Source organism: Pseudophryne corroboree, chromosome 1 (assembly GCF_028390025.1).
Source record: "Pseudophryne corroboree isolate aPseCor3 chromosome 1, aPseCor3.hap2, whole genome shotgun sequence".
In the NCBI taxonomy this organism is placed as follows: domain Eukaryota; kingdom Metazoa; phylum Chordata; class Amphibia; order Anura; family Myobatrachidae; genus Pseudophryne; species Pseudophryne corroboree.
This window is the reverse complement of record NC_086444.1, coordinates 853,466,357-853,488,083: the sequence shown is the minus strand read 5'-3', so window position 1 is coordinate 853,488,083 and position 21,727 is coordinate 853,466,357.

Below are 21,727 nucleotides of genomic sequence, written 5' to 3'. Positions count from 1 at the left end.
TGTACTATTGCATCTAGATTACTCCACGTTTATTCTGATTATCCCCAACATATTACTGTTTGTTCATGTTCTAGGCATTACCAGTTGCTCATCGCAGCCTTTACCGTGCTTTAACTGTTTTTGTATACTGCCTGTCTGGCCAAATATTTACATGTTATTCCCTCAATTTTCCCTGTCTCTGTCTTTTGCACTAGTGATGTTCTCCTCCCCCATATCTTGGAGTGCTCTTAATTGTGTTGCTGTGTCTATTCTCGTTTATGTTATCATGACTCAATTCCTTCGTTAATTTTGGCTGAATAGTCATCACATACGTCATTATTGCACAGTACTATCTAGTTTTCTAAACATTTCTCAGACTATTCTCATTCCCTGCATCCTCCCCTCTCCTCCCTCATACCCTCTTTACACTTTGCTACCCACTGGTAACTTCTTATCAATGTGTTGTTTTTCTTGTGTTGTGTATTACTTATATCGCAGCCCTTACTACACCGAGGGCATAGTCTATTTTTTGTACTCTTACTTGGTCTAGCTCTCCTTCTTCTGGCTCTTTGACCACGCAACCCACATGGTTGTCATGACCGGCTTCGGACACTCTGGGCTGATTAGTCACTTCTCTCCATGGGTCCAACAACGTGGGCGGGATCCTTCTCAGTCCACACCTTTCCCTACCCTCTCTTCCATTTTCTTCTATCTTCTTTTTTTTCACGAGGCCAACATCCGGGTTTTCTTGCATTCTTTGTACTTGCTCTCTTCTGCTTGTGTATCTTGGTGTTTTCTAGTCTTGACCACACTTGTTGCACTACATAACACACCATGGCTATTAAACTTTTGACGTTCAATGTTAGAGGTTTGAATTAATCTCAAAGATGCTTCACTCTACCTTTCATGGCCTTCAGGGTGATACTATATTCCTCCAGGAAACCCATTTTGCTGGTTCCCATCACCCAGAACTCAACTCTAAACACTTTCCCTACACGTATTATGCTTGTGACCCATCTAGTAAAAAAAAAGGGTAGCTATTCTATTTTTCAAACACCTCACTTTTGATCCCTGCACTATAATACAAGATCCAGAGGGGTGCTACCTTATCCTTGTGGGTGAGCTAAATAGCACCTTATTCACATTTGTTAATGTTTATGCCCTTAACACAACACAACCCAGCTTTTTTCAGACCCTAGTTCAATTCTATCCCAACATAGAAGGGGTAGGCTAGTCGTAGCAGGGGATTTTAACACCACCTTGGACTCCCACCTAGATAGGTCTAAACCTGCCCACACTCATCAGCCAGCTCGATACGCACTAATTCACTTGCCTTGCAATCATTTCTCTCTCACGTTTACAAGGCAAAACCAACCAGGTTTTGCCCTGGATAGATTTGCTGCTTTAAAAAAAATACAAGTTCAGACGGAGTCTCCGAGCTCTAGCCGTCTAACAAGCCATTACATCTCATCTGGCCCATGATATCTACTGTATTTGACCTGAGCTGGAATTTTTATCTTTTTTTCTCCAATTACCTTATACCTTTCTAATCCTCAAAACTGGTAAAAATTAGAGATGAGCGGGTTCGGTTTCTCTGAAACCGAACCCGCACGAACTTCATGTTTTTTTTACGGGTCCGAGCAGACTCGGATCCTCCCGCCTTGCTCGGTTAACCCGAGCGCGCCCGAACGTCATCATGACGCTGTCGGATTCTCGCGAGACTCGGATTCTATATAAGGAGCCGCGCGTCGCCGCCATTTTCACACGTGCATTGAGATTGATAGGGAGAGGACGTGGCTGGCGTCCTCTCCATTAGAAATTAGATTAGAAGAGAGAGAGAGATTGTGCAGAGTCAGACAGAGTTTACCACAGTGACCAGTGCAGTTGTTGTTAGTTAACTTTTATTTATTTTAATATAATATATCCGTTCTCTGCCTGAAAAAAAACGATACACAGCAGCAGCCAGTCACACAGTGTGACTCAGTCTGTGTGCACTCAGCTCAGCCCAGTGTGCTGCACATCAATGTATAAAAGGCAAAGCTTATAATAATTGTGGGGGAGACTGGGGAGCACTGCAGGTTGTTATAGCAGGAGCCCCCAGGAGTACATAATATTATATTAATTTAAAATTAAACAGTGCACACTTTTGCTGCAGGAGTGCCACTGCCAGTGTGACTAGTGGTGACCAGTGCCTGACCACCAGTATAGTAGTATATTGTTGTATGTATTGTATACTATCTCTTTATCAACCAGTCTATATTAGCAGCAGACACAGTACAGTGCGGTAGTTCACGGCTGTGGCTACCTCTGTGTCGGCAGTCGGAACTCGGCAGGCAGTCCGTCCATCCATAATTGTATTACAATATATACCACCTAACCGTGGTATTTTTTTTTCTTTCTTTATACCGTCGTCATAGTGTCATACTAGTTGTTACGAGTATACTACTATCTCTTTATCAACCAGTGTACAGTGCGGTAGTTCACGGCTGTGGCTACCTCTGTGTCGGCAGGCAGTCCGTCCATCCATAATTGTATTATTATTATAATATATACCACCTAACCGTGGTTTTTTTTTCATTCTTTATACCGTCATAGTGTCATACTAGTTGTTACGAGTATACTACTATCTCTTTATCAACCAGTGTACAGTGCGGTAGTTCACGGCTGTGGCTACCTCTGTGTCGGCAGTCGGCAGGCAGTCCGTCCATCCATAATTGTATTATTATTATAATATATACCACCTAACCGTGGTTTTTTTTTCATTCTTTATACCGTCGTCATAGTGTCATACTAGTTGTTACGAGTATACTACTATCTCTTTATCAACCAGTGTACAGTGCGGTAGTTCACGGCTGTGGCTACCTCTGTGTCGGCAGTCGGCAGGCAGTCCGTCCATCCATAATTGTATTATTATTATAATATATACCACCTAACCGTGGTTTTTTTTTCATTCTTTATACCGTCGTCATAGTGTCATACTAGTTGTTACGAGTATACTACTATCTCTTTATCAACCAGTGTACAGTGCGGTAGTTCACGGCTGTGGCTACCTCTGTGTCGGCAGTCGGCAGGCAGTCCGTCCATCCATAATTGTATTATTATTATAATATATACCACCTAACTGTGGTATTTTTTTTTCTTTCTTTATACCGTCGTCATAGTGTCATACTAGTTGTTACGAGTATACTACTATCTCTTTATCAACCAGTGTACAGTGCGGTAGTTCACGGCTGTGGCTACCTCTGTGTCGGCAGTCGGCAGGCAGTCCGTCCATCCATAATTGTATTATTATTATAATATATACCACCTAACTGTGGTATTTTTTTTTCTTTCTTTATACCGTCGTCATAGTGTCATACTAGTTGTTACGAGTATACTACTATCTCTTTATCAACCAGTGTACAGTGCGGTAGTTCACGGCTGTGGCTACCTCTGTGTCGGCAGTCGGCAGGCAGTCCGTCCATCCATAATTGTATTATTATTATAATATATACCACCTAACCGTGGTTTTTTTTTCATTCTTTATACCGTCGTCATAGTGTCATACTAGTTGTTACGAGTATACTACTATTTCTTTATCAACCAGTGTACAGTGCGGTAGTTCACGGCTGTGGCTACCTCTGTGTCGGCAGTCGGCAGGCAGTCCGTCCATCCATAATTGTATTATTATTATAATATATACCACCTAACCGTGGTTTTTTTATACCACCTAACCGTGGCAGTCCGTCCATAATTGTATACTAGTATCCAATCCATCCATCTCCATTGTTTACCTGAGGTGCCTTTTAGTTGTGCCTATAAAATATGGAGAACAAAAAAGTTGAGGTTCCAAAATTAGGGAAAGATCAAGATCCACTTCCACCTCGTGCTGAAGCTGCTGCCACTAGTCATGGCCGAGACGATGAAATGCCAGCAACGTCGTCTGCCAAGGCCGATGCCCAATGTCATAGTACAGAGCATGTCAAATCCAAAACACCAAATATCAGAAAAAAAAGGACTCCAAAACCTAAAATAAAATTGTCGGAGGAGAAGCGTAAACTTGCCAATATGCCATTTACCACACGGAGTGGCAAGGAACGGCTGAGGCCCTGGCCTATGTTCATGGCTAGTGGTTCAGCTTCACATGAGGATGGAAGCACTCAGCCTCTCGCTAGAAAACTGAAAAGACTCAAGCTGGCAAAAGCACCGCAAAGAACTGTGCGTTCTTTGAAATCCCAAATCCACAAGGAGAGTCCAATTGTGTCGTTTGCGATGCCTGACCTTCCCAACACTGGACGTGAAGAGCATGCGCCTTCCACTATTTGCATGCCCCCTGCAAGTGCTGGAAGGAGCACCCGCAGTCCAGTTCCTGATAGTCAGATTGAAGATGTCAGTGTTGAAGTACACCAGGATGAGGAGGATATGGGTGTTGCTGGCGCTGGGGAGGAAATTGACCAGGAGGATTCTGATGGTGAGGTGGTTTGTTTAAGTCAGGCACCCGGGGAGACACCTGTTGTCCGTGGGAGGAATATGGCCGTTGACATGCCAGGTGAAAATACCAAAAAAATCAGCTCTTCGGTGTGGAGGTATTTCACCAGAAATGCGGACAACAGGTGTCAAGCCGTGTGTTCCCTTTGTCAAGCTGTAATAAGTAGGGGTAAGGACGTTAACCACCTCGGAACATCCTCCCTTATACGTCACCTGCAGCGCATTCATAATAAGTCAGTGACAAGTTCAAAAACTTTGGGTGACAGCGGAAGCAGTCCACTGACCAGTAAATCCCTTCCTCTTGTAACCAAGCTCACGCAAACCACCCCACCAACTCCCTCAGTGTCAATTTCCTCCTTCCCCAGGAATGCCAATAGTCCTGCAGGCCATGTCACTGGCAAGTCTGACGAGTCCTCTCCTGCCTGTGATTCCTCCGATGCATCCTTGCGTGTAACGCCTACTGCTGCTGGCGCTGCTGTTGTTGCCGCTGGGAGTCGATGGTCATCCCAGAGGGGAAGTCGTAAGCCCACTTGTACTACTTCCAGTAAGCAATTGACTGTTCAACAGTCCTTTGCGAGGAAGATGAAATATCACAGCAGTCATCCTGCTGCAAAGCGGATAACTGAGGCCTTGACAACTATGTTGGTGTTAGACGTGCGTCCGGTATCCGCCGTTAGTTCACAGGGAACTAGACAATTTATTGAGGCAGTGTGCCCCCGTTACCAAATACCATCTAGGTTCCACTTCTCTAGGCAGGCGATACCGAGAATGTACACGGACGTCAGAAAAAGACTCACCAGTGTCCTAAAAAATGCAGTTGTACCCAATGTCCACTTAACCACGGACATGTGGACAAGTGGAGCAGGGCAGGGTCAGGACTATATGACTGTGACAGCCCACTGGGTAGATGTATGGACTCCCGCCGCAAGAACAGCAGCGGCGGCACCAGTAGCAGCATCTCGCAAACGCCAACTCTTTCCTAGGCAGGCTACGCTTTGTATCACCGCTTTCCAGAATACGCACACAGCTGAAAACCTCTTACGGCAACTGAGGAAGATCATCGCGGAATGGCTTACCCCAATTGGACTCTCCTGTGGATTTGTGGCATCGGACAACGCCAGCAATATTGTGTGTGCATTAAATATGGGCAAATTCCAGCACGTCCCATGTTTTGCACATACCTTGAATTTGGTGGTGCAGAATTTTTTAAAAAACGACAGGGGCGTGCAAGAGATGCTGTCGGTGGCCAGAAAAATTGCGGGACACTTTCGGCGTACAGGCACCACGTACAGAAGACTGGAGCACCACCAAAAACTACTGAACCTGCCCTGCCATCATCTGAAGCAAGAAGTGGTAACGAGGTGGAATTCAACCCTCTATATGCTTCAGAGGTTGGAGGAGCAGCAAAAGGCCATTCAAGCCTATACAATTGAGCACGATATAGGAGATGGAATGCACCTGTCTCAAGTGCAGTGGAGAATGATTTCAACGTTGTGCAAGGTTCTGATGCCCTTTGAACTTGCCACACGTGAAGTCAGTTCAGACACTGCCAGCCTGAGTCAGGTCATTCCCCTCATCAGGCTTTTGCAGAAGAAGCTGGAGGCATTGAAGAAGGAGCTAACACGGAGCGATTACGCTAGGCATGTGGGACTTGTGGATGCAGCCCTTAATTCGCTTAACAAGGATTCACGGGTGGTCAATCTGTTGAAATCAGAGCACTACATTTTGGCCACCGTGCTCGATCCTAGATTTAAAGCCTACCTTGGATCTCTCTTTCCGGCAGACACAGGTCTGCTGGGGTTGAAAGACCTGCTGGTGACAAAATTGTCAAGTCAAGCGGAACGCGACCTGTCAACATCTCCTCCTTCACATTCTCCCGCAACTGGGGGTGCGAGGAAAAGGCTCAGAATTCCGAGCCCACCCGCTGGCGGTGATGCAGGGCAGTCTGGAGCGACTGCTGATGCTGACATCTGGTCCGGACTGAAGGACCTGACAACGATTACGGACATGTCGTCTACTGTCACTGCATATGATTCTCTCAACATTGATAGAATGGTGGAGGATTATATGAGTGACCGCATCCAAGTAGGCACGTCACACAGTCCGTACTTATACTGGCAGGAAAAAGAGGCAATTTGGAGGCCCTTGCACAAACTGGCTTTATTCTACCTAAGTTGCCCTCCCACAAGTGTGTACTCCGAAAGAGTGTTTAGTGCCGCCGCTCACCTTGTCAGCAATCGGCGTACGAGGTTACATCCAGAAAATGTGGAGAAGATGATGTTCATTAAAATGAATTATAATCAATTCCTCCGCGGAGACATTGACCAGCAGCAATTGCCTCCACAAAGTACACAGGGAGCTGAGATGGTGGATTCCAGTGGGGACGAATTGATAATCTGTGAGGAGGGGGATGTACACGGTGATATATCGGAGGGTGAAGATGAGGTGGACATCTTGCCTCTGTAGAGCCAGTTTGTGCAAGGAGAGATTAATTGCTTCTTTTTTGGGGGGGGTCCAAACCAACCCGTCATATCAGTCACAGTCGTGTGGCAGACCCTGTCACTGAAATGATGGGTTGGTTAAAGTGTGCATGTCCTGTTTTGTTTATACAACATAAGGGTGGGTGGGAGGGCCCAAGGATAATTCCATCTTGCACCTCTTTTTTCTTTTCTTTTTCTTTGCATCATGTGCTGATTGGGGAGGGTTTTTTGGAAGGGACATCCTGCGTGACACTGCAGTGCCACTCCTAGATGGGCCCGGTGTTTGTGTCGGCCACTAGGGTCGCTTATCTTTCTCACACAGTCAGCTACCTCATTGCGCCTCTTTTTTTCTTTGCGTCATGTGCTGTTTGGGGAGGGTTTTTTGGAAGGGACATCCTGCGTGACACTGCAGTGCCACTCCTAGATGGGCCCGGTGTTTGTGTCGGCCACTAGGGTCGCTTATCTTACTCACATAGCGACCTCGGTGCAAATTTTAGGACTAAAAATAATATTGTGAGGTGTGATGTGTTCAGAATAGGCTGAAAATGAGTGTAAATTATGTTTTTTGAGGTTAATAATACTTTGGGATCAAAATTACCCCCAAATTCTATGATTTAAGCTGTTTTTTAGGGTTTTTTGAAAAAAACACCCGAATCCAAAACACACCCGAATCCGACAAAAAAAATTCGGTGAGGTTTTGCCAAAACGCGGTCGAACCCAAAACACGGCCGCGGAACCGAACCCAAAACCAAAACACAAAACCCGAAAAATTTCAGGCGCTCATCTCTAGTAAAAATCCATCTGTGAGGCATTTGTGATTGTTTGAAAATTGTGGGAGAGAAAATGTTTTTCAAAACAGCCTTAATTATAAGCCAAATTGTAGAATTAAACGGAATTCAGCAGAAACAGCTGCATGAAGCAGCATCTAGTTAAAGTTAAGTAGTTGCACTATACTTGCCTACTTTTTAAAAATCTTTTTAGGGAGATGTGAAAGTAACACCTATCAGTGCGGACGTGTACTGCTACATCTAAGAGGTGTGTCATGAAAATGACTTACATCCAAATAGTACAGTTAGTAAAATTTACTTGTTGAAGAAAAGACACTAATATTTTGCAGGATTTGTTTGTATATTGTATTTTACAAGAGGTTCCATATACTGTAAGTGGGCATGAGAAACCTTATTTAAAAAGCATGTAGCCATAGGGATCATTGGGGCAGATGTATTAACCTGGAGAAGGCATAAGGAAGTGATAAACCAGTGATATGTGCAAGGTGATAAAGGCACCAGCCAATCAGCTCCAATATGTAAATTAACAGTTAGGATCTGATTGGCTAGTGCCTTTATCACCTTGCACATATCAATGGTTTATCACTTCCTTATGCTTTCTCCAGGTTAATACATCTGCCCCATTGTGCTTTAGAACCAATACAGGGAAATAGCACTGATGAGTCCATTTAAATGTATATGGGGTATATTCAATTGAAGTCGAAAGCTGCCATCTGTCTAAAAGACGGCAGTTTTCGACTTTTTAAGGTCGAATCGTGATTCGACCTATTCAATATATCCCCAAAAATTTTGACAAGTTGATGAATTCGACTTGTCGAAAAGCAAGTGGATTGGCCGAATAGCTGCCGATCCACGCGCTTGTGTCAAAAACAGGGCCAAAACCAACAGGTTTTGGCCACCTTTTCGACCATCTCAGTCCAACATAAAAAAATGTCGGACTGAGATGAGGGATTAGAGCAGGAGAGGGGGGAGAGCAGCAAGGAGACGGGGGACAGCCGCGGGCATATAAGGGAGGATCAGCGCTACAGCACAGCACTGCAGCAGGATGTCACACAGCCATGCCGCTCACAGCAGCTTCCACCTGGCTCCAGCAAGTGAGGTCACGCTTGCTGGAGCCAGGTGGACACTGCTGTGAGGTCGGGAGGCTGTGTGGCATACTACTGCAGAGCTACTGTAGCGCTGATCTCCTCCGTCTGCCGGCGGCTGTCCCTGCTGGTCTCCCCGTGGCTCCCCCCTCTCCTCCTCTGGGTCCCTCATCTCAATTCGACTTGAAGAAGTTGAATTGAGATGAGATTTGAATAGGGGTTGTCGGATCCATTCTGACAAATGCATGTCGGAATGGATCAGACGCTAATTGAATATACCCCAATATCTCTGATTTCTTTTTCCCCCAAGAATGTAGCAGCTGCATAAAGGGGATAAGGTGCAATCAGGCAGATAGCTGGTCTATTCAGGGAGTCAGGGAGATTGCTGCTATTTCAGGGAGTCACCTGCAAAATGAGGGAGGGTAGGCAACTATGAGTTGCAGAAAAAATACATGCTTTACTGTAGATCTAGCTATTGTATCAGCTTCTGTTAAAACCAATTACGTTTATTTAATTTATTACTAGGTATTAATATAGGGGGGCAATTCAGACCTGATCATAGCAGCAAATTTGTTAGCAGTTGGGCAAAACCATGTGCACTGCAGGGGGGGCAGATATAACATGTGCAGGGAGAGTTAGATTTGGGTGGGTTATTTTGTTTCTGTGCAGGGTAAATACTGGCTGCTTTATTTTTTCACTGCAATTTAGATTGCAGATTGAACACACCACACCCAAATCTAACTCTCTCTGCACATGTTATATCTGCCCACCCTGCAGTGCACCTGGTGTTGTCCAACTGCTAACAAATTTGCTGCTATGACCACATCTGAATTACCCCCATAGTGCACACATGGGCAGCACGGATGGTGTAATGGTTAGCATTACCGCCTCACAGCACTGAGGTCATGGGTTTGATTCCTACCATGGCCCTAACTGTGTGGAGTTTGTATATTCTCCCCGTACTTGCGTGGGTTTCCTCCCACACTCCAAAAATATACAGGTAGGTCAATTGGCTCCCAACAAAATTAACCCTAGTGTGAATGTGTGTGTGTGTGTGTGTGTGTGTGTGTGTGTGTGTGTGTGTGTGTGTGTGTGTGTGTGTGTGTGTACATGTGATAGCGAATATAGAGTGCAAGCTCCACTGGGGCAGGGACTGATGTGAATGTGCAAAATATTCTTTGTAAAAGCGCTGCGGAATATGTGTGCGCTATATAAATAACTGGTAATAAATAAATACAGCACATTACAGAGAATATTTAGCCATTCAGATCAGTCTCTTCCTCAGTGGAATTACAAACTGTTATCCCTACAATAAGTTTACATGCACACTAGGGTTACCAATATGGTTTTGCCTTGGGTGAGGAACCTGGAATACCCAGAGAAATCCCAAACAAATTTGGCATGAACACATAATCTCTACAGAGATCAGACCTTGTTTAGAATTGAAACCATGGCCCCAGTAAAGGTGCATATACTGGGTGAGATATTACCTATCTCCGATTTTGAGTTTGTGATTTCCCCTGAACTCCCCGGAGCCCTGAACCACCGATACTGACTATCTTTACTTGAGATTTTGACTATGTGATATTTTGACTAAGTGCCAATTTTGACTATACTATGTACTAGATTCAATGGCGCCGAGAGAGGGGGGGAGAGGGTACAAATTACCTGGGCCCAGGTCTTTGATTAGGCCATGCCCCCTGAAAAGTACACGATATAGTCAAGATTGACTTGCCTGCCCAGTCTGTCTTTTCTTGCGATACCAACCCCACTGTAGTGCACATTGGTATCGCAAGCTGTGTACACACAGTGTGATTTGCACTTACTTTCCTTACGATTTTGACTATATAGTCAAAATTGTAAAGTTATATTGCACTTTGTGTATGCACCTTAAGTTCTCCTATTTATCAAAAGCAATTTTAATAAACATGGCAAAATATGACAATAGTTAACAAACACAAAAATTATTATCAAATCAAACCCTTGTATTAAGCCTAATAACCACAACAAACCCTCTGTAATAATACACATAGATGTCATTGTTTTACTCTAGAGAAGTAGTCAATGGGGTTACACTAAATTCAGCAAAGTAAATCATCTGAGGAATTTGAGTTACATTTTTAATTGGATGTTTCCCAATGTATTTGCAAGAGGAATAATCACAAGCAGCAATTTCTTGATTTCAGCTGTAATCGGACTAGACAAGCCTCAGAAGACATGGTTACATGTGAACAGGGCCCTAGGCCTCTAGCTAATTGAAGGGATATATATATATATATATATATATATATATATATATGGACGCATATGGCTGGCACTCCTGTTAAATATGAAGCAACTGCCCCGGTGCCATCCAATGGTTCCTAGGGAGGATATGGCACTCTCCCAATGGCAAAAAGAACCAGGCGGCACTCAGAGGACTTGTGCAAAAAGGCAAATTTTAGTGAGAAATCACAAAAGTGTATGGCATAGCTTTGCCAACGTTTCAGCGCCGCGCAGGGCGCTTTTGTCAAGGCTGTATGCTAAAACAGGGAACAAGACAGCACAGTGTAAGTTATCTTACCTTTATAAGTCCCCTCATCAGTGAGTCCATGACAGCGTGCAGCAGGAGCTGGCGTGCGGCCGGGTTTCCGGTAAGTCCCAGCGTGTGGTATCCAGGAAGTGACGTCTTCTGGTATCCACGACAACCTCGGGCGTCCCGGCCGACGATGGTAACCCGCTGTAGCTGGCGGTCTGTATGATGAGGAGATAAATGGTGATGTGCAAAAAGAACTAACAGATTGCTAGCGTGTGTGACAAGTGGTTGCTAGCGGTAACTAGAAAAGCACAAGAATGCTCCAAAAGAAGCCTGAATATAAAGTGATAGTACCAGTGAACAGAAGAGTGTTACGTAGAAATATAAAAGGTTAAAAACATGAGTGCAACACTGCCTGTCATCAAGACATGGATACATGTAAATGAATGTATATGTTATCGATAAGATCATACAAACAATGAACAGGTTGAGACAAGCAGTGAAAGCAAGGGAGAATCAAGAGCCCCATTAGCATAGATCAATGGTGAGAGGGAAGCTGGATAGGTACATGCATAGCTATAGATACCACAAAGAGCCCAGTGAATAGTATGACCATAAACACATGAGCTAAATATAATAAATCTAATCATAGAAACACACTCCAAGCTATGTGTTCGTTGAGTACGTCTGGTGCTAAAGCAGATAAACGGTGAATCCATTCGATCTCTCTATGTGCTAATACTTTAGACCGATCACCTCCTCGTATATGAGGGGGAATATGGTCAATGATCATGTACCGGAGTTGCTGTAATTTGTGAGATGCATTTTTAAAGTGCCGGGCGACCGGCTGGTCATTCGGCTTGCCCTCCAATGCAGCCTTAATGGCTGATCTGTGCAGGGCCATCCTTTCACGGAAGGTTCGTATAGTCTGTCCCACGTAGATCAACCCACATGGGCACAAGATGACGTAAATGATGAACTGGGATGTACAGGTGACGTGATGTTTAATCCTAAAGACTTGTTCCGTTTTGGGATGTTTAAAAACTGAACCAGTGTCCATAAATTTGCAAGTTGTGCAAGAGAGGCATCTTTGGCATCCTGGTTTGGACAACTGTTTCCTACTCTGTGTAATGTCAGTTTTGACGAGAATGTCCCGTAAATTACGTCCCCTCTTGTAGCAGGGCATGATGGACGTCTGTTGAAAACAGGGTAAAGCTGGATCAGTGCTAACAATAGGCCACAGAGCCTTAGTAGCACGGGTTATCACAGAACTCGCTGTCGTATATTCTGTTATAAGAGGAACCTTGTGCTTATTATTTTTGGTCGTCTGTACAAGGAGTGTTTTCCGCGGGATGTGCAGAACTTCTTGTTTAATGGATTCCAATGTGCGTTTTTCATATCCCCTCTGGATGAATTGTGCCACAACATGATCGAGTGCTGGTGTAAGCTGTGTCGGGTCGCTTGTAATTCTGGCTATCCTGAGCATCTGGGATCGGGGAAGACCCTTCTTGAGTGCCGGGGGATGGAAACTATTATGCATCAATAAAGTGTTACGATCCGTGGGTTTATAATAGACGGATGTATGAATGCTGTTATTGATGATGCTGATTTGTACATCCAGAAAGTGTATAGATGATGGGCTGGATTCAAAGTTAAACTTAATTGGAGAGTCCCTCATGTTAATATTGGCACATAGATTAACTAGTGCAAAAGCGCCCCCGGTCCAAAAGAGCAACAAATCGTCTTTGTACCGTTTGTACAGAAAAATATCGGCTTGTAGTGTGTCTGAGCCAAAGAGTGCCCGTTCTTGGGAGAACATGTATACATTGGCGTAACTAGGCGCCACGTTCGATCCCATGGCGCAACCGGTGAGTTGGACATAGAAGTCGCCATTGTGTAAGAAATAATTGTGCGTAAGTGTGTATTCCAAAAGTTGCAGAAAGAGTGGGATATGTAACCCCTGGAAATTTTCGGACTGTAAGAATTCCTTCATGGCTGATAGTCCGTCCGCGTGAGGAATGACAGTGTACAAACTGTGTACGTCCATGGTGCACATAATCGTGTCGTGAGGAATGTCTGCCATGTCGTGTAGTAGACGTAATAAATGTGAAGTGTCCTTTAAATATGTAGTTTGTCTGGTAATTAAAGGCTGAATAAGGAGGTCAAGAAACTGAGAGATTGGCTGTGTCAATGAGCCGCGGGCTGAAGTAATCGGACGACCTGGCGGATTCACACAATCCTTATGTACCTTAGGTACCATGTATAGTACAGGAATGGTTGGGTGTGCTTGCATGAGGGAATTTGCCTGCTTCGAACTGATGTGTCCATCATGTACAGCTGTTTTAAGAATGGCATCAATCTCGGTCTTATAAGCTGCAGTGGGATTGTAGCGTAGTTTCTTATAGGTGGTAGTGTCCGCCAGTTGTCGATAAATTTCCTGTATGTAGGCGCTCTTGTCTTGTATGACAATTGCGCCCCCCTTGTCTGCCGGCTGGATTGTAATATCGTTGTAGGAGGCCAAATCTTTAATGGCTCGATGTTCCTGTGTAGACAGATTGCGGTATACTTGCGGCTGTGCACTGTCATACTTGCGAATGGACTTGTCCAGGAGTGTAGTGAAAGATTTGATGGATGCATTGTTGGATTGTGGATCGAACGTGGATTTAGTAGAGAGTGCACTGCGTTGTAACTGGTCAGTAGGTGTAGGGTGGTGCTGAAAAAATTCCTTGAGCCGAAGATTTCTGGAAAAACGGTATTGTTCAACTGTCCATTTAAATTCATTATATGGATTGGTCGGCACAAAGGATAAGCCTTTACTAAGGACCCGTTGTTCTGGGTCAGTGAGTGTCCTCGAAGATAAGTTGAAAATTAACTCTTTTTCTTGTCTTTGGGATTGGTTGGTGGTTTTCTGGATCCTTTGAGTTTGTCCGCCTCTCCTTGTAGGCCAGGGCCTGCTGGTTCTATTCGTGCCCTGGTGTTGACCCCTAAAGGGATGTTTCTAGGTGATTTGCTTCCTTCAGAATCATTGCAGACAAAGTCACTGTCCGAATTGGATGAAAATGTCCGTTTCTTGGAACGGGCCCTCCTGTCCCTCCAAGAATGTCGCTGTCGTGGCCCCCGAGAGTTTGCATTGTCAGATGCTCCATAAAGCCAGCTGTATTCCCGGTTATCATCATAGTCTGCATTAACTGTTTGTAGCTTTGATTTTTTGAATGCAATAAGATCTCGTTTGTAATTGCTGAGTTGGTTGTTCAATTTCTCCCAAGAGCTTGCGTGCTGTGCATCATTCAAGAATGTTTGATGATTAGCTGTGTATTGAGCAATATTGGATCTGTATTTTTTTAATTCCTTGCCTGCCTCCTCAATCACGAGGAGCATGAGGTCCATGCTGCATTTGTTCAGGACCGAAATCCACCGTTGACAAAAATCAGGATTATTCCTCACAATAGTCGGGATGTTCCGTACTCTGAAGCCGCGTGGAATATGTTTAGCGTGGAAGTAGTCGGAAAGTGACGTACCATGTAATAAAAAATCAAGTTCTTTTTTCTTGATTCGTAATAAGGTATGGTAGATCTCGTCAACAGTGGTATTATCATGATTGGTTAAGAAATCCTCAGTGAATAGAATGGCTGCAGCATCAGATTCGTTCAGGACCAAGGTGTTGTCAATTGCCATGGACTTATTAAGTGAGGCCATGGTCTGTTTGGAAGTCCCTGCTGCATTCATGTCGCGGTGAGAAAGCGCAGTGTTGCAATCACTGTGATGTTTGTCCTTTGTAGAGATGATGTAATCGCGTAATCGCGCTATCAAATTGTCCAATAATAACAAAATAATCCAATGTGTGTGAAAGATAATGGGTGCCTTGCCGCTAGTGACTGTTTGCACAGTCAATAAAACAGGGACGCATATGGCTGGCACTCCTGTTAAATATGAAGCAACTGCCCCGGTGCCATCCAAAAAAAATTTGATAATGAGCACTTTTGTGATTTCTCACTAAAATTTGCCTTTTTGCACAAGTCCTCTGAGTGCCGCCTGGTTCTTTTTGCCATTGGGAGAGTGCCATATCCTCCCTAGGAACCATTAGTGCTCATTTATATATATATATATATATATATATATATATATATATATAGCAAACGTGTAACCGGCACTCACACTTCTGTTGTCATCCTGCCGAGGTGCACATTGGTAAGAAACACCATATCATCCAACAATACGGCACTCTGCGGACTTATTCAACCAAATAAATGATTCAAGTAATCTTGCTTATCTTTAGCAACGTTTCGGCTTTTTTATTAGCCTTTTTCAAGCAGCATCAATGATATATATATATATATATATATATATATATATATATATATTTAAAATAAAATATTTTTGCTTTCACTTTCCATCAAAACAAATCTGTCAAGTAAAAACTATGATACACAAAATGGTAGTTACTAAAGTAATACTAGTGATATTCCTTGCATCCTGCAAGCCACAAGCAGTTGCCGTGGGGCAGTGATGATACCACTGGGCCTGCGCCCTGTGTGATTGCACTGCACGCACACCCATAGTTACATCTCTAATTACATATATTTGCAAACATATAGTAAGCCACCAGTCAATATGTAAAATATCTATATATATAAATGCGAAAGCAGTCACTCACTCACTCACTCATCACTAATTCTCTTACTTCCAGATATATTAGGTAGCTGAAATTTAACACATGTATTCTACAGGTGGTAAATAGGAAAATTACTTAATTAGAATTTCATCAAAACTCCCCTTAGGGGATGAAAAGGGGGTTGGCCTTATGACATCATTACCGATGTGTGTCTTGTGTTGCGTGAACGATAACGCCAAAATGGACAATCAGATCAAAATTTGGATTGCACCTCCAGTGTGTAGAATTTAATAAACTACAAAAATGCAAAAGCCCTCAATCTCTCACTCATTCACTGACTGACTCATCACTATTTATCTTACTTCCCACTATGTTAGGAAGATGAAATTTAACATATGTATTCTGCAGGTGGGAAATAGGGAAACTATGTAATTAGAATTTAAAAAGACCTCCACTAAGGGGAAGAAAAGGGTTGACATAATGACGTCATTACCGATGTGTGGCTTGTGTTGTGGGAACGAAAATGCCCAAATGGACAACCGGATGAAAATTTGGATTGCACCTCCAGTGTGTAGAATTTAATACATTACAAACATGGTCCTGTCACTTTTTACCGTATCTGCTACAGGTGCTTAATTAATATTTACTTACATTAAGACGTCTCAAATTTACAGCTCTGTAGATCTATCACATTTTTAACACTCATTTATATTTGCAACCATGAAAATCAGAAACTCCCATGCGAAGAACGGGTAGAACAGCTAGTTCCAAAAAAAAATAGTTATTTTGGTAATCTTAACACATTGGACATTTGTGAAAATCTGTTCAATCAATGGAAAACAAAATGGGTGAAGTTATCAGGGTAAAAAGGCATCTAAATTAGAAAGCTAAAAAGTTCAATATTTGCCTCAGTGTTTGGGCATAGATTCAGTCATTTCTCCCTAGTAGAATTTAGATGTGTTATGTGAAAGAATTTCCCATAATTTTTATTCTACCTAGACATCTCCTTTATTATACAGCTTCTACAACTTTCTTAGCAGAAAATTACATTTACAGTTACAGTGGCTGGTTCTGAATAGGGAGCAAAGCAAAAAAAAAAAAAAAAAAAGCAAGTAACTTTGTATATGGAACAAACCATGGTTTACTGCAAGAGAAGCAAATACATTATTATTATTATTATTATTATTATTATTATTATTATTATTTTATTTTATTTTTTACATGCAGGGTAAATACTGGCTGCTTTTGCATGTAGCCCACATATGCTGGACAGCTTTTTTTTTACTCTGCAATTTAGATTTGGTTGCGTCTGTCACTAGAAATGTGCACGGACCCCCATGTTTTGGTTTTGGCTCAAATCCATCATCGTGCTTTGGTCTTTGCAATACCACCCTCAAGTGTTTTGGTTCTGATTAAAATAGATTAAAAAAACTATAAAATCAATAAAAACAGCTAAAATCATATAATTTTTGCAATCCAAAACCCAAAAATTCAGATTAAAAAATCCACATTGCGAACTGCAAGAAGATTCAAACTGGGACTTGGTTCAGGTCAGATCTGGTTCGGTTCATATCCACAAAATTTGGGTGGATTCAGATTTCTGAAGAGCTGCACCACACATCTGTATCTGTGACTATACGCTAATGCAATAAGCCCTTTCCTTGATGTGCAAGCGTGACTCTGAATGAACTGAGATGCCCACATGAGCATCTTCAGATACTATAATAATTCTTGGTGTGCCTGTGCATGTAACCACTTCAGCGACACATCCTCAACACTCCCATAATGTGCCGATAAGACAGACCATCTCTGTGCTTCTGAATAGTCATTTCCTAGTCACTGCCCAGAAATTAAGTTTTTTTCATGCAAATGCAGTAGTATATAGTCACTCAACTCTGTGATCATTGATATTGCATGTGACTCAGACTCAGTCCCTTTAAATTCGCCCCACCTGCAGTGCAGCATGGTTTTACCAAGGTGCAAAGTTACTTGCTCATTTTTGCTTTGCTACCAACTCAGATTCTGTTGGAATACAAATGGAGCCGTACTCATCTTGGGTGGCTCCATCGCAAACGTGCACTCCCGGAGGGACTAGGCTAGGTGATCCGACGCCTAGCTCCGCTACGGCAGTGCACAGACGCTCCCATTGTAGTGGGAGTGCGTGCACATCACGAACATGCAGGCGGCCCAGACGCCGTGATGGGCATGCCTAGGCGGGCACGCCCAGGCACAGACGGAGCCACGATTAGCGTGGCTCTATCTGTATGTGTGTGCAACTGGCAGTGGTATGGCAGACTAGTTGTACACATGAGCGGTTTATTCAGCTGTATTGTGATATGACCACTGACTAGCCCTATTTACAGTCATGCAGACACAGACTCTCAGCATGGAGCGGACCTTGAGCAGAACATACAGGTCACAGGGTGGTGATTGTATGTGGGTAGTTGTGCAGGATGCAAGAGGTACCCGTGGTTGTAGTAGGATGCATCAGCAGCCATAACAACTTCCCTCTGGGTTAAGTGGAACAGGACTGCCATCAGAAATGATAGAGCTCAGGACTAACAAACTGGCATCCTCCCGACTCCATGGCAGGCAGATCTGCTCCTCTTTGTGCCAAGGCAGGGAGCATGATGTTGTGATGTTAGTGATGTGCCCCCAGCAGCCCTCATTCATAGGAATAGCTGTCACGCCGCTGAGCACTGTTACTTGCTCGGTGGCCAGAGCCAGTTCTAGACCAAATAGAGCCCAGGGTGAGAAGTCACTTTGCTTCCTCCACCAAAAGTTTTTTTTTTGTGTGTGTACTAAATAAAAATACAGCTTACTGTACCTACATGATGGTTTTTCTGCAACAAGGAGCCTCTGCTAAAAGTTATCCTCCATGGGGGTCTATATCCGGTATTCATTATTCATGTAAGAAATAAATGGTCCAATAGATGCCTGTTTGTATAGAAATATACACACAGTGTGGAAGCTGCTCAATCAGTTTGGCAGCACTTATCAGGTGTATGAAATATAGCCAATGTCATCATCATTCAACAGAGATTCAATCAGACTTGTTCCCCCTGTATCACCTCCTGCATCATGTCCCCTCCAGACTCCTGTGTCTCTCTAGCCTTCTGACCACTGTCACTTCAACCTCCTGCCCCTGTTACTTCAACCTCTTGCCCCATATCTTTTCAGCCTCCTGCCCCCTGTCTTTCCAGCCTACTGTGTCACCTCAAGAACCAGGCCCTTCCATCTTACTGTACCTTCATATTTTGAAAAGCTGGGTGCTCCTCTTCATGCTCCTTTTCCTCAATTGGCAAGCAGGCTGGGCCACCGCTGGAAGTGCGCAGGCGGTGGCTCCTCTTCACTTCACGGAGAGTGGTGTCACAACATCAGCATTGTGCTTCCGGCAGCCCTGGCTGTAGCCATGCAAAAATAGGAGGTGCTGCTGCTGTCATGTCATTGAGCGCTGTGATTGACTTGCTCAGTGGCACAGGCTTTGCAGCAAATGGCAGTGTGGCAGTAAGGTGGCCAGGCAGTATGGCATATTGGCTACTAATTTCTTAATGATATCAGCCCGTACATCCTTATGTTCACCACTGAGACACCCTCTTTGTCTTTGCCGGGACTCCAGTCCCAGCAGTCCCTCCCTGATGGCAGCCCTGAAGAGGTACACATCCAAGTCCCACTATGGCACTCTAACACAGCAACAAGATGAAGCAGCCAATGCATATAAGTACTGTACAGTTTCTGGCCATCTTGGGTAAGGATTAAAGCCTCCCTAAAGAAGCCAATAAACAGTATGCAAAGTAGAACTCTCCAGCTTCAACAGAATCAGTCTCACAGTGCAGAATCCACTCTGGAGAAAGGCAAAGAAAAAGAAGAACTGGAAGATTGTGTTGCTGGATCTTTGCAACTGTGCATAACAAACTACTAAATACGTGAAAATGTGCGGCAACTCTGCTTATCTATAGTAAATGAGGCATATGTACTAATCTTTGGAAAAATTCTAAGTGCCATCTGACATGTTGTGTTTGAATAAGGGCAGTTACAGTAGGAGCCGATTGGTTGGTAGTTTCTCTCTCTCCACCTTATCACTCCCCAAGGCTTAGTACATCTGCCCAGTTTCTTTTCTGTTTCTTTTCTTACACCCAGCACCCACAATGTGCCAAGCAATGCAAGGGACCTGAGAGTCTAGTCTACAGAGATCATTACTGATAGCATCGTCAGTACTGTACATCATTTTACATATTTTTTTTTCTACAAAGAATTACACTAATTAGCAATGTACACTCTTCTCTTGCTGTAATGAGTAACATTTAAGCATGATAATTCCGGCTATCATATGTAAACAAATGTGTCTGTTGCAAGCAAATCACAAATGTACATGTGGAATTTTCCACAGAGAAATACTATAAGGAGCATCTGTTTATAAATCTGTCTCCCTCATAAATGTATTTTGTTCTGGAAATCATCCTATAGTAGTTAACAGTGCTATGGAGTTTTTTGCATTATTGCACAATATGCTTCATAAAATACAATAATGCCAACTCCTGCTGGTACATCTGTTCCCCCAGCTTAGTAGACCATAGAAGAGACAGTCTCTTAGTCCCTAATGTGAGCCCATTGCAATAAACGAAAATGAATCCCATGGAAATACAACTCTCATACCTGAACACCTGTGGGAAACTGGAACAGTTGGATAGGGACCTATATTGTTGTAAATTGTCCAGAGAGTACAACTCCTGTGATTCTTTCTGCTTCCCCACCTCTCTTTCCTTCTGCTGTTGGGATTAATGAAACACCCTTTGTGTTCTCATAGTCATTTTGTTAGAAGTTTTCAATAAACGAATGACCACCGCCAGAGGCAGAAATGTCAGGCTTCAAAATGAAAATAGGGACTGCCTACTGGTGCGAAGTTTGGCAAGGAAGAACTCCAGTCATCAGGCAACAGATGTTCTTGAATTACCCATTACATTTTGGTACATCTGTTTGAAAAAAACAGGCTTAATTAGATTGTTAGATTCATTATTCTTCTCATTTATTTGTTGTTTTACTATCCTCTTCATTTCATAAAACTTAAATGTGCTTTACTTTTTATATTTATGCACAGGCTCATTTAACAACATGTGACGAAGGGCCTAATTCAGAGTTGATCGCAACAGCAAATTTGTTAGCAGTTGGGCAAAACATTGGGGGTCATTCCGAGTTGATCGTAGCCCTGCAAAATAGACATGCGGGGGTACGCTCAGCACAGGGCTATCCTGCCCCACATGCCAGTGCCGGCCTCCCCGCAGAAGTGCAAAAGAATTGCACAGCGACAATGCTTTTGCACTTTAGGAGTAGCTCCCGACCAGCGCAGCTTTAGCATGCTGGCCGGGAGCTACTCGTCGTTCCCCAGCCCGCAGCGGCTGCATGTGACGTCTCGAAAGCTGCTGTGGCCCGCCCCCCGCAAGGTCCGGCCACGCCTGCATTGGCCGGACCATGCCCACGAAATGGTGGCCAAAAGCCGCCGTTCCACACACCCCCAGCGAGATACATAGCGTAGCCTGCCTAGGAAGGAGTTGGCGTTTGCGAGATGCTGCTACTGGTGCCGCTGCTGTTGTTGCTGCGGGAGGCCATACATCTACCCAGTGGGCTGTCACAGTCATATAGTCTTTAGTCTGCCCTATTCCACTTGTCCACATGTCCGTGGTTAAGTGGACAGTGGGTACAACTGCATTTTTTAGGACACTGAGGACACTTTTTCTGACGTCTCTGTACATTCTCGGTATCGCCTACCTAGTGAAGTGGACCCTAGATGGTATTTGATACCA